The sequence below is a fragment of the Oryx dammah genome, unplaced genomic scaffold, assembly GCF_014754425.2.
Source record: "Oryx dammah isolate SB20612 unplaced genomic scaffold, SCBI_Odam_1.1 HiC_scaffold_14, whole genome shotgun sequence".
In the NCBI taxonomy this organism is placed as follows: Eukaryota; Metazoa; Chordata; class Mammalia; order Artiodactyla; family Bovidae; genus Oryx; species Oryx dammah.
Genome location: NW_024070198.1, coordinates 8,179,775 through 8,194,332, shown reverse-complemented (window position 1 = coordinate 8,194,332; position 14,558 = coordinate 8,179,775). Strand labels below are relative to the sequence as shown.

Below are 14,558 nucleotides of genomic sequence, written 5' to 3'. Positions count from 1 at the left end.
TCTTTTCACCTTGCTTATAGTTTCCTTTGTGGTGCAAAAGCTTTTAATTTTAATTAGATCTCATTTGTTTATTTTTGCTTTTATTTCCAGTATTCTGGGAGGTGGATCATAGAGGATCCTGCTGTGATTTATGTCGGAGAGTGTTTTGCTATGTTCTCCTCTAGGAGTTTTATAGTTTCTGGTCTTACGTTTAGGTCTTTAATACATTTTGAGTTTATTTTTGTGTATGGTGTTAGAAAGTGATCTAGTTTTATTCTTTTACAAGTGGTTGACCAGTTTTCCCAGCACCACTTGTTGAAGAGATTGTCTTTACTCCATTGTATATTCTTGCCTCCTTTGTTGAAGATAAGGTGTCCATAGGTGTGTGGATTTATCTCTGGGCTTTCTATTTTGTTCCATTGAACTATATTTCTGTCTTTGTGCCAATACCATACTGTCTTGATGACTGGCTTTGTAGTAGAGCCTGAAGTCAGGCAAGTTGATTCCTCCAGTTCCATTCTTCTTTCTCAAGATTGCTTTGGCTATTCGAGGTTTTTTGTATTTCCGTACAAATTGTGAGATTATTTGTTCTAGCTCTGTGAAAAATACCGCTGGTAGCTTGATAGAGATTGCATTGATTCTGTAGATTGCTTTGGGTAGTATACTCATTTTCACTATATTGATTCTTCTGATCCATGAACATGGTATATTTCTCCATCTATTAGTGTCCTCTTTGATTTCTTTCATCAGTGTTTTATAGTTTTCTATATATAGGTCTTTAGTTTCTTTAGGTAGATATATTCCTAAGTATTTTATTCTTTTCGTTGCAATGGTGAATGGAATTGTTTCCTGAATTTCTTTTTCTACTTTCTCATTATTAGTGTATAGGAATGCAAGGGATTTCTGTGTGTTGATTTTATATCCTGCAACTTTACTATATTCATTGATTAGCTCTAGTAATTTTCTGGTGGAGTCTTTAGTGTTTTCTATGTAGAGGATGATGTCATCTGCAAACAGTGAGAGTTTTACTTCTTGTTTTCCAATTTGGATTCCTTTTATTTCTTTTTCTGCTCTTATTGCTGTGGCCAAAACTTCCAGAACTATGTTGAATAGTAGGGGTGAAAGTGAGCACCCTTGTCTTGTTCCTGACTTTAGGGGAAATGCTTTCAATTTTTCACCATTGAGGATAATGTTTGCTGTGGGTTTGTCATATATAGCTTTTATTATGTTGAGGTATGTTCCTTCTATTCCTGCTTTCTGGAGAGTTTTTATCATAAATGGATGTTGAATTTTGTCAAAGGCTTTGTCTGCATCTATTGAGATAATCATATGGTTTTTATCTTTCAATTTGTTAATGTGGTGAATTACATTGATTGATTTGCGGATATTGAAGAATCCTTGCATCCCTGGGATAAAGCCCACTTGGTCATGGTGTATGACCTTTTTAATGTGTTGTTGGGTTCTGATTGCTAGAATTTTGTTAAGGATTTTTGCATCTATGTTCATCAGTGATATTGGCCTGTAGTTTTCTTTTTTTGTGGCATCTTTGTCAGGTTTTGGTATTAGGGTGATGGTGGCCTCATAGAATGAGTTTGGAAGTTCACCTTCCTCTGCAATTTTCTGGAAGAGTTTGAGTAGGATAGGTGTTAGCTATTCTCTAAATTTTTGGTAGAATTCGGCTGTGAAGCCATCTGGACCTGGGCTTTTGTTTGCTGGAAGATTTCTGATTACAGTTTCAATTTCCGTGCTTGTGATGGGTCTGTTAAGATTTTCTATTTCTTCCCGGTTCAGTTTTGGAAAGTTGTATTTTTCTTAGAATTTGTCCATTTTTTTTCCACCTTGTCCATTTTATTGGCATATAATTGCTAATAGTAGTCTTTTATGATCCTTTGTATTTCTGTGTTGTCTGTTGTGATCTCTCCATTTTTATTTCTAATTTTATTGATTTGATTTTTCTCCCTCTGTTTCTTGATGAGTCTGGCTAATGGTTTGTCAATTTTATTTATCCTTTCAAAGAACCAGCTTTGGGCTTTGTTGATTTTTGCTATGGTCTCTTTTGTTTCTTTTGCATTTATTTCTGCCCTAATTTTTAAGATTTCTTTCCTTCTACTAACCCTGGGGTTCTCCATTTCTTCCTTTTCTAGTTGCTTTAGGTGTAGAGTTAGGTTATTTATTTGACTTTTTTCTTGTTTCTTGAGGTATGCCTGTATTGCTATGAACTTTCCCCTTAGCACTGCTTTTACAGTGTCCCACAGGTTTTGGGTTGTTGTTTTTTCATTTTCATTCGTTTCTATGCATATTTCTTTTTTGATTTCTTCTGTGATTTGTTGGTTATTCAGAAGCATGTTGTTCAGCCTCCATATGTTGGAATTTTTAATAGTTTTTCTCCTGTAATTGAGATCTAATCTTAATGCATTATGGTCAGAAAAGATGCTTGGAATGATTTCAATTTTTTTGAATTTATCAAGGCTAGATTTATGGCCCAGGATGTGATCTATCCTGGAGAAGGTTCCGTGAGCACTTGAGAAAAAGGTGAAATTCATTGTTTTGGGGTGAAATGTCCTATAGATATCAATTAGGTTTAACTGGTCTATTGTATCATTTAAAGTTTGTGTTTCTTTGTTAATTTTCTGTTTAGTTGATCTGTCCATAGGTGTGAGTGGGGTATTAAAGTCGCCAATTATTATTGTGTTATTGTTAATTTCCCCTCTCATACTTGTTAGCATTTGTCTTACATATTGTGGTGCTCCTATGTTGGGTGCATATATATTTATAATTGTTATATCTTCTTCTTGGATTGATCCTTTGATCATTATGTAGTGGCCTTCTTTGTCTCTTTTCACAGCCTTTGTTTTAAAGTCTATTTTTTTGGATATGAGTATTGCTACTCCTGCTTTCTTTTGGTCTCTGTTTGCGTGGAATATCTTTTTCCAGCCCTTCACTTTCAGTCTGTACGTGTCCCTTGTTTTGAGTTGGGTCTCTTGTAGACAACATATATAGGGGTCTTGTTTTTGTATCCATTCAGCCAGTCTTTGTTTTTTGGTTGGGGCACTCAACCCATTTACGTTTAAGGTAATTATTGATAAGTATGATCCCATTGCCATTTACTTTATTGTTTATACACCCTTTTTGTGTTTTCTATCTAGAGAATATCCTTTAGCATTTGTTGGAGAACTGGTTTGATGGTGCTGAATTCTCTCAGCTTTTGCTTGTCTGTAAAGCTTTTGATTTCTCCTTCATATTTGAATGAGATCCTTGCTGGGTACAGTAATCTGGGCTGTAGGTTATTTTCTTTCATCACTTTAAGTATGTCTTGCCATTCCCTCCTGGCCTGAAGAGTTTCTATTGAAAGATCAGCTCTTATCCTTATGGGGATCCCCTTGTGTGTTATTTGTTGTTTTTCCCTTGCTGCTTTTAATATTTGTTCTTTGTGTTTGATCTTTGTTAATTTGATTAATATGTGTCTTGGGGTGTTTCGCCTTGGGTTTATCCTGTTTGGGACTCTCTGGGTTTCTTGGACTTGGGTGATTATTTCCTTACCCATTTTAGGGAAGTTTTCAACTATTATCTCCTCAAGTATTTTCTCGTGGTCTTTCTTTTTGTCTTCTTCTTCTGGGACTCCTATAGTTCGAATGTTGGAGCGTTTCATATTGTTCTGAAAGTCTCTGAGATTGTTCTCATTTCTTTTAATTCGTTTTTCTTTTTTCCTCTCTGATTCATTTATTTCTACCATTCTATCTTCTATTTCACTAATCCTATCTTCTGCCTCCATTATTCTACTATTTGTTGCCTCCAGAGTGTTTCTGATCTCATTTATTGAATTATTCATTATATATTGACTCTTTTTTATTTCTTCTAGGTCCTTGTTAAACCTTTCTTGAATCTTCTCAATCCTTGACTCCAGGCTATTTATCTGTGATTCCATTTTGATTTTAAGAGTTTGGATCATTTTCACTATCATTATTTGGAATTCTTTATCAGGTAGATTTCCTATCTCTCCTCTTTTGTTTGGTTTGGTTGGCATTTATCCCGTTCCTTTACTTGCTGGGTATTCCTGTGTCTCTTTATCTTGGTTATATTGCTGTATTTGGGGTTGCCTTTCTGTATTCTGGCAGTTTGTGGAGTTCTCTTTATTATGGAGTTTCCTCCCTGTGGGTGGGGTTGTACAGGTGGCTTGTCAAGGTTTCTTGGTTAGGGAAGCTTGTGTTGGTGTTCTGGTGGGTGGAGCTGGATTTCTTCTCTCTGGAGTGCAATGAAGTGTCTAGTAATGAGTTATGAGATGTCAATGGTTTTGGAGTAACTTTGAGCTGCCTGTATATTGAAGCTCAGGGGTGTGTTCCTGTGTTGCTGGAGAATTTACGTGGTATGTCTTGCTCTGGAACTTGTTGGCCCTTGGCTGGTGCTTGGTTTCAGTGTAGGTATGGAGGCGTTTGATGAGCTCCTATTGATTAATGTTCCCTGGAGTCTGGAGTTCTCTGATGTTCTCATGATTTGGACTTAAGCCTCCTGCTCCTGGTTTTCAGTTTTATTTTTACAGTAGCCTCAAGACTTCTCCATCTATACAGCACTGATGATAAAACATCTAGGTTAAAGATGAAAAGTTTCTCCACAGTGAGGGACACCCAGAGAGGTTCACTGAGTTACATGGAGAAGAGAAGAGGAAGGGGGTAGTTAGAGGTGACTGGAATGAAATGAGGTGGGATCAAAAGAGGAGAGAGCAGGCTAGCCAGTAATCACTTCCTTATGTGCGCTTCTCAGTCTGGACCACTCTGAGATGTTCATGGAGTTATACAGGGAGAGGGAGGAAATAGACAGAGGTGGCCAGGAGGATAAAAGAGGGAAATGAAAAGAGAGAGACAGATCCAGCCAGTAACCAGTTCCCTAAGTGTTCTCCACTATCTGGAACACACAGAGATTCACAGAGTTGAGTAGAGAAGAGAAGGGGGAGGGAGGAGACAGAGGCAACCTGGTGGAGAAAAAGGAGAGTCCAAAGAAGGAGAGAGCAGTCAAGCCAATAATCTTGCTCTCAGGTAAAAATGGGTACTGAAGATTGGGTTTTTAAAGGTACAAAATTGATAACAAATACCAAAAATCAAAGATTAAAAATCTAGACTAGAAGTTGGATTTTCAAAAATACAATATTAAAGAAAAGAAGAAGAAGAAAGAAAAGACAAAGTCACAAGAATTATTAAAAAACAACAACCACAAGATATATATATATGGCGTTTGCTTTAAAAATAGGGTCTTTTTTTTTGAAAGGTAATAGTAGATTATAAAAATTAAAAGTAAAGGAGAAATAGAGGACTTAAAAATTAAAAAATGTTTAAAAAAAGAAAAGAAAAAACAAAACAAAAAAAAAGAATGATTGTAAAAATAGTAAAGGTATATCTGGGACTTTCTCTGGTGGTGTTGTGGGTATTGTGGGGTCAATTCATTTTCAGATAGTTCCTTGGTCTGGCTTATATTTCTCAAGATCTATAGGCCCCTTCCTATGTAGTCGGTGCTAATGACAGGGTTTTAATCTATTGCACCTGTCACTTCCAATTGGTTCCCTCTGTTTTAGCTTCTTCTGTTTGCTGGTCTCTTCAGTGTCTGATTTACGCCCTGACACAAGGGGGGCGGTGGTGGACACTTTTTTTAGGCTCACTTTTTCAGTCGCGCTGTAGGGAAGGAGGGACGCTGCAAACAAATAACACTGGTGTGTGCTCGCAGTGTCTCAGCCACGCTGGGCCTGCCCCCGCTCGCAGCACACACAGCTCAGGCTCTAGGTTGCTCCACCGGGCACCATCTGAGGCCAGCCCTGGGCTGCATGCACCTCCCCTGTCTAAGCCGCTGAGGCTCAGGCACTCAGGTAGTCCTCAGAGGCGCAGACTCGGTTGGGCCTGCATTTTGTGCCCTTCCCAGGTCCAAGTAGCTCAGGTGTTTGGCGCGGTCACTGTGACTTATCGCCTCTCCCGTCCCTGCTGCTCAGTTTTCTGGGTGTACCACGGGCACCCCTTCTCAGGCAGATGGTGACTGTCCAGAACCCCAAGAAGTCTTAGTTAGCAAAGGAGCTTGCTTGCATTTTGGTAGTTAATGTCTCTCTGGGGCTGCGATTGCCTCCTTCCGGCCCTTCCAGCTCTGGCTGCCTGTCCCCGGAGGGGGATGGTCTGCAACCGGCTAATTCTGTTCCATCCTTTGTTCTGTGCGCTGTCCTGGCGGTGTCTTATGTTAGAGCTTTTTGCGTGGTAGCTATCCCACAATCTGGTTTGCTAGCCCGAGTTAGTTCGCTCTGGTTACACTCGGGGTATTCCGGCCCGATTCTTAAAAAGCAATGCAGCCCGCGCCTCCCTGCCCGGCCCCCGCTTGCTAGTGGTGAATGCAGGCGTCTGTGCTGCTTCTCCACTGGGAGAGTTACCGTTGGGCTCATAATCTGTGGGTTTTAATTATTTATTTATTTTTCCTCCCTGTTATGTTGCCCTCTGTGCTTCCAAGGCTCGCCACAGACGGGGCTGTGAGAGTGTTTCCTGGCGTTTGGAAACTTCTCTCTTTTTAAGACTCCCTTCCTGGGACGGAGCTCCCTCCCTGCCTCTTTGGTCTCTTATTTCATCTTTTATATTTTTTCCTACCTGTTTTTGAAGACAATGAGCTGCTTTTCTGGGTGCCTGATGTCCTCTGCCAGCATTCAGAAGTTGTTTTGTGGAATTTACTCAGCATTGAAATGTTCTTTTGATGAATTTGTGGGGGAGAAAGTGGTCTCCCCGTCCTAGTCCTCAGCCGTCTTAGGACCGCCCCCCACATTCAATTTAATAACTCAATGCATCATGCTGTAGAGTTAGCAAAGAACTTAAAAAAATACCTATATTAATCAGGTGATTTTTGTGTTAGTCTTTATTTTTCACACAAGGAAAATGAAACTTAAGAGGGATAAAGATCACTGAGAAAAAAGCCTCAATCTTTAGATTCCTAATTACAATCTTTTCCATACCCCCAATGTTTCTGTTTATCTTTTGCCCTTTGTGTTGAAAGTGGGACTGGGGTATATTTGTGAAGAGGAGCTCTGTAGACTTGGAATAGTTTGTCTACCCTTTTGTCTGAGAAAAGCAGGACTGTCAGTATTGCTGGGAACGTGTGTGAATGTTAAGTTGCTTCTGACTAAGCTAAGTCATGTCTGATTCTTTTATGACCCCATGGACTGTAGCCTGCCAGGCTCCTCTGTGCATGGGGTTTTCCAAGAAAGAATACCTAAGTGGGTTGCCATTTCCTTCTCTGGGGAATCTTCCCAACCCGGGGATTGAACCCACATCTCTTATGTCTCCTGCACTAGCAGCCAGGTTCTTTACCACTGGTGCCACCTGAGAAGCCTGTGAACATGCCTGGGAATATGGGTTTGGAAATTCCTAGGGGAAGGAGAGCTATGGTGAGCTCCTCTATCACATGGAATCTTCCTCCCACTATGGTCAGAGCTGGGACCTCCTTTACAGAACCTGGGCTCCCAACTGAAGGGAATAACATTCTTTAGTTGCGTTTTCAGGTTTAACATATGATGGGTACATAAGGAAATCAATAAACATTCTCTCCAGTTTGGAACAGAAAGAACTCTGTTCTCTCTTCTATTTCTTGTGGTTTGAGGTCGAGATTCAGCTGCGACAAGTGAAAACATCACTCAGTTGATGATGGGACTGCTTTTGGGTTCACAGGGATTTTTCAGTCCTTTGGAAAACCCATAAAGTGGTAAGGTATCGCTATGTTAGCCCTGTGTACTTAAAATTAATTTCTTTGCCAGCATAATGAAAAGTTCATTGTGCCAAACTGCTCATCAATTTTACTTTTAAAAGTGTTCCCAGAAGTGGCTTGGCATACACAGTGTCCAATGCACATATTCTCCAAAGAGGTCCATTACTCATTCTTGTGAGATTTAGCTTAGATGAGTTCTTTACTGGAGATAACAGAGTCCCCTCCTGTTAGCTAAAGAAGAAAGGGCTTTATGAAGGGAGAGAGGTCACTTGCAGAATCTTTGTGAAGGTTGAAAACAGAGAATTGAGACCGAGCTTCTAGGAACATCTCCCCACCCCCGCCACCACCAACTTAAAATGCAGAACTGATCTGGTTAGGGATGGGCTGTCTTGGTCATAGTCATGGAATAAGGAAGCAGAGTCATGCTGCCATGCCATAAACTAGTAAGATGGATGTCCCATCCCCTCGCTCCCCAAGTAGCTCAGTTCTGAATCAAGATCTCACATGAGTGCCTCTGAAAGGGAAAACCTAAACTACATCTGGCATTCAAGGCAAATGAGGATCCAGCCTCTGCACACAGGTGGGCCTAGAAAGGGTGTGGAGTGAAGTTTGCCACAGTATCTGCTGCAGTGCTTTAAACTGCCTCTCTGCTGTCCACCGGCATATGAAAGAGCACAGCTGACTTCACCTCCACTGGTCCTCCCTTCTGTCCTCTCTATCACCCATCCATTGATCTGAATTTTGCACTTTTGGTATTGTTTCCTTTTGCAAAAAAACAAAAACAAAACCTGATACTGAATGTATCTGAAAGATAAAGATTTCAAAAAATATATAATCACAGAAGCATTATCTCACTAACATTCTAAATAATAATCCCTTAATATCACCAAATAGCTAGTTAGTGTTCCCATTTTCCCAATTGTCTCATAATTTTGAAAAACAGTTTGAATCAGGTTCCATGGAGACCACAATCTGGGTGTTATATGAAATAGTTCAGTTCAGTCACTCAGTCATGTCCAACTCTTTGTGACCCTATGAACCACAGCACGCCAGGCCTCCCTGTCCATCACCAACTCCCAGAGTCCACCCAAACTCATGTCTATTGAGTCGGTGATGCCATCCAACCATCTCATCTTCTGTTGTCCCCTTCTCCTCCTGCCCTCAATCTTTCCCAGCATCAGGGTCTTTTCAAATGAGTCAACTCTTTGCATGAGGTGGCCAAAGTATTGGAGTTTTAGCTTCAGCATCAGTCCTTCCAATGAACACCCAAGACTGATCTCCTTTAGGATGGACTGGTTGGATCTCCTTGCAGTCCAAGGGACTCTCAAGAGTCTTCTCCAACACCACAGTTCAAAAGCATCAGTTCTTCTGCGCTCAGCTTTCTTTATAGTCCAACTCTCACATTCATACATGACTACTGGAAAAACCATAACCTTGATTAGACAGACCTTTGTTGGCAAAGTAATGTCTCTGCTTTTTAATATTCTTTCTAGGTTGGTCATAACTTTCCTTTTTAAAAGTAAGTTATGCTTCAATTATTCCAAGAATTAAAGAATGCAAAAGGATGTGACCATTAGCACGGAGCATATGAAATTAGCATGAAACCTTTTAAGGCCCCTACCCCACAGGCATAAGTAAAATATTAAGAGAATTCATAGTGTTAATAACTATCGGTTAATGGTTTAAGAGTTGGGCATTTGGGAAAGTCTCCCTCAGTGTCAGGATGTTAAGGGACAGAGGGCATGGTCAGCTTCATCATCTGCTAATGAGGAGTGAACACATGACTTTATCTATCCCCAGAGGCTGCAATGCCAGGGCCAGGGTGGGAGTGCAGTAGACAGCAAGAGTTTGATGAAAAGCAAGAGGTCTTGTCTGGGAATCTGGAGACCTGGGTTTACATCCTAGAATAATTATTATTTAATCATGCTCACTTTCAACCATCCTTTCCTGTTGTGGAAGCCCTTTAACTTTTGTGTGTTTCCTCATCTGTAAAATGGGTAGAACATAAGTGAGTGTCTTGGGGTGATGAACTGAGATGGATAGCCATCCTTATCCTAGCAAACAGGATTTGTCTGGCTATTCACAAGGCAGAGTACTAACTACTATATGATCATGGCTGTGTGGCCACTCAGACAGAAATAAAATACATGTACAAAATATTCACAGTGATTACATTTTCCCCTCACCCGGGGATAGTCTTATTGCTGACTACTGGAGCCCAGTGTCTTGCTGGATGCCAGAAATCCCCTTGGCCCCACATTTTTCCTTCACTGACTCTGTCACAGTGCTTGGAATCTCCTTGATTCTCACGTTCTTAGTGTTCTGGTATGGGCGTTCAACTGTTGTATGGGAGAAATGATATATTATGCCATGATTATCTTCTAACACCCCGGTTAAAGTGATCTTATCTGACTCCATTGTGGATCATCTTGCTAGACTCAGTGGGAACAATCATGGCGTGGCTCCATATTATAGAGAGAAAGATGGCTGAAGAGGTCCCGAAGAGACCGCATTTTAGATCAAAGGGCCAGTGTAGAAGGCCTCCCCCATAAGAGAGAAGGATGGGAGAAGGAAGTCTAATGCCAAGTCACTAGTGGCTATGTTGTTTCTGTTGTACCTTGATTATATTTTGGAGAACTAACCTTCCCTCTTTGGGTATGGTCTTGTTAAATATCCCCTCAATGGAATATGGGGATGGGGAGGTATATATACAGGTTTATGATCTGAGCTAAGTCGGGCAGATGCTGTCTTTTAGGTACTAAATCCAGAGTGGAGCAATCGAAAGACCTAACACAGTTGGTGTGCATCCATCTTGAGGGCGATGCCCTGAAGAGATGATTCGATAGCTCCTGCCACATAGACTTCCCTCTGGGCTTCTGGTAAATTTTTTTCTTTCTCTTTCCCCAGCTATCTTTAAGTTAGCTAGATTTGGTCTCAGAATTCTTGGTGTCAAGCAACAAACGTAAATAAGCATGAAAAGGGAAAACAAAATCTTATCTAATACCATAGTTTAGCTTTTCCCCTCTGTTGTAGCAAAGAGATAGCTAAGACACATTACTAAATGCCCTATCTGAAAGCACTTAAATCTAGTGTTTCCATCAGAACTTTGGAGTTGGTCTCTCTTAAAACTCTGTGTAAAACTTAGCAGCCTATGTGGTCTTCAAATTGCTTCCTGAACAATGTGAATTTACTAGGAAAGAAGGAGAACTTTGGTCTATTTCTTGTCTCTGTCTTTTGTGGGCCATTGATTAACTTCATGCTGTTATATAGGATACATTCTCTGAGATGAGGTAAGATAGATATTTAGAAAAAAGCTACATGGCTTATTATAGAAAATGCCAAGAACCAAAAAGTTGAAAACAAAACTCACCCATGATCTTCTCACCAGATAATTGCTTCTTAATATTTTTTTGCTATACTTTTTTACAGTCTTTATGGTCAACACATAAGTATTATACATTTCATATATATCGTATATTTTGCAAAATATTGTAAATATTGTATATTTTACAAAAATGAGGTCATAATGTTTTGAAATTTTAATGATGTGAAAAAAATTAAATGTCTTGAAATTGTTGTAAATGTTGCCTAGTGGGGCCCATAGCCCACACTAAGTTCCAGCATACATTATCATTCCCTCTTGATAAACTGGTTGAATGACCAGGGGTAAATAAATATAGCGGGTACTTTTTGTGTGTGTGTGATCCAGGTTAGAGGTATTCCACAGATCTTGATGGGCTGAAAGAGTTGTGTTGAAATCTGAAATGACCTTCAGCCTGGCAGGCCTTCTGCTCAGTTCCTCAGTATCAGGCTGTGCCAGGGGAGAATTTGCTAATAAGCCATTTGTTATCAATACACTAATCTCTTCCAAGTACCAAACCCACAAAACTGTGCTAACGAGAACTCTTAACTTACTTGGACATGACTGTGAAGATCTTTCCTTGGTAGGTTTCAGAAAGTGCTGAGAAGTCTCAACTGAGCAGCGTTCCAGGGGACGGGAGACAAGATTCTGGGCCACCATTTGCTTTACCAGGACACACAAGTTCATCTGAGTGGTTGAGTCGGTAAGAATGCCTGCATTTTCTTGGAGGGAGGGATCTTGAATCATTTTGTCTCAGGGATCTTAATTACAGCTGGTTTTCTTAGCTTTGGAAAACTTTTTGCCAAACACTACTTTTTACTGTTGCAGTCCTGAAAAATAGGGGACCTCAGGGTGACATGGCAAGAGACATCCTACTGGATCATTAGTGCCTTACCACTGACCTTGCAGGATTAAGTGGGAAGTATTTGAAAATGTACAGTTCTTTATTTTTAAACATTTATTTATTTACTTACTTTTTGTGGTGAGTGGGCTTTCTCAAGTTGCAGTGAGCGGGGGCTACTCTCTAGTTGCAGTGCACGGGCTTCTCATTGCAGTAGCATCTCCTGTTGCAGAGCACGGGTTCTAGGGGCATTTGGGCTCAGTAGTTGCGGCTCATGGACTCTAGAGCGCAGGTGGCACGTGCGCTTAGTTGCTCCACAGCATGTATGATCTTCCTGGACCAAGGGATCAAACTCACGTCCCCTGGCATTGGCAGGCAGATTTTTTTTTTTTTTAACCACAGGACCACCATGGAAGTATAACAGTCCTTTAAAATATAATCATTGGTTCAGCTCTCCAAGGCACATTTACCTTTTGAAGAGAAGTATAAGGCATTTGCTTTCATGTTTAAATTCAGATTTTAATCATTTTTGAAGGACAGTGCATTGAAAAAAAAAGGTAATATTGGGTTGGCCAAAAAGTTCATTCAGGTTTTTCTATATGAACTTTCTGGCCAACCCAATATGTTGGTGGTAATTTTGGGAACTAAATAGAGTGGTGAAATACATGAGATATATCACTGTAATCCACGGAAGAAGTAAACTCTAATGTTACACCAAGTGCCATTGCTGACTTGTATAAAAGGTCAGTGGTGACAATTAGTTCAGCAGAGCAAAAGTAGCAAAGAAAAATCTGTAAACACACATGCATATATATATTTTATATCATGTCTATTACATAGGCTTTTACCATGTAGCCTCATTTCCACATGTGATCTGCATATACATGCTTTAGGGTTGAGTGGTCTAGCTGCCAGTCTGGACCATTTTTAATGGCCTTCTTTGTGCTATCTCAGCTAGCAGGAAGGCTCATAGGAACCAAAGCTTTAAGTAAGAACTAGGTTTACAAGGTCTGAAGTCTGCTACTGAAAACAAACAGCAACTGACTAGCAAACTTCTTTGAGTTATCAAAATTTTAGATGCACATCTTAGATGTACTTTCTGACTCAGGGCTGAGAGTGAAAGTTGTTTTGCCCTAAATTTGAAGATGTCCCTACCGGTGGTGGTGAGACTGACTGCAGTGGTGATAAATGGTTGAGGAATGCCTACTAACAAACAGCCAGGAAGTCCAAGAAGATGTTTCACGCTCTTCACCCACTCCCAGTTCAGTACTACCTCTGAAGTGTTTGCTCTCAGACTGATTATTGACCTTTAGTCCAAGGGTTGCAAAATAAAATGATGACAAAGACCATATAGATAAGGCTCACTGGGTACAGACAGTGGCAGGTTGCAGAAGGGCTGCCCCATTGAAAGGAACAGCAGGTAATAAGCTTTACAAAACTCCTGGTGCACAGGAATGCTGGCTCAGTGTTGCCATATATTATGGAATATTTTGAAAGGAAGACTGAAATTTCATATTTGTAAATATAGGTTCTATTTTTATAGATAAATTGTCACCTTTTATCTTTCATCTTGTTGACTAAGTCAAATTGAAATGAAAAATTGGGCCATAATAAACACAGATGATTGTTGCCAATTTACAGCTCTTGGGGGTAGCACCATCTTACCCAAGGCTTGGGACTCCAGTCCCATCTTACTATGCAAGCTTCCTTAAGGTTAAAAAAATAGATTCTGAAGTTCCCACCTTGGATTTGTGATTCTTGAATACTAGTCTCATATAAACTCTCTTAGGCCAGTGAGGAGCACAGAGCCTTTGCTATTTTTTTTTTAATTTAAATTTTATTTTTTTACTTTACAATACTGTATTGGTTTTAATTGATAAATGCTAACATTCTGAACACTTACTACATTCCTTGTAACAAAGTATAACTGCATCATGTCATTTTTATAAAAACTATATGATAGGTACCAAAAGTATCATCGCCACATCCCTATTTACAGATGGGGAAACTGAGGCTCAGTGTCAGGCATAATTTCCCAGGGTCATCTAGTAAGTGGCAGATGTGAGATTTGAACTCTGACACCAGACCTCACCACCCAGTTTGTAACCATATTATACTTTCTCATACTGCATTATGTGAATCTGCATAATTCGCATATTTATGAAGCTTCTCTAGTCCCTCTGAGCCGTGATGAATTCCAGGCCTAAAATGTCTTCATGAATCAGTAAGGACATTTTCTGCTTTTGTAGCACACAATGGTATTCTCTTTATCCTCATCCCTTGACTTGGGGTTTGCAAAATGTGTGGGATCCTTCCAATCACTGAAGAGAGAAATTTTACAAATGCCTGGCTTTAGATCAGAGATGCCAATCTCCTTTTCCATGTTGTTTTCTATTTGGGTAGAAATCAAAAGTTAGGACAGGAAGTTTAAAGGCCAGAGTTATATGTTTCACCTCCTTGTTGACAAGTTATTTAACCATGGCCACAAAGTACGGCCCTAACCTCAGCCAGCTTTCTCACAAGTACAAGCCATGTACCTCAGTTATCCTTGTTGGCAGAAATGCTCCAGCCTAGACCAATATACAGAGAGTACCACTGCCGTGAATGAAAGCAGTATGATGTATTCTAGGAGTACATATATGTTTTAGCTTTGTTGTCAAT

General features: G+C 40.1%; 1 protein-coding gene across 1 annotated transcript in view; it reads left to right on the top strand.

Moving 5' to 3' along the window:
• Window positions 1–14,558, top strand: part of ASAH2 (N-acylsphingosine amidohydrolase 2) — a 103,602-nt gene that overhangs the window by 20,459 nt on the left and 68,585 nt on the right. Inside the window, exon 2 of the mRNA XM_040254682.1 lies at window positions 11,644–11,759. The gene's annotated coding sequence lies outside the window, so the exon portion shown is untranslated. The remainder of the gene's footprint in view (window positions 1–11,643; window positions 11,760–14,558) is intronic.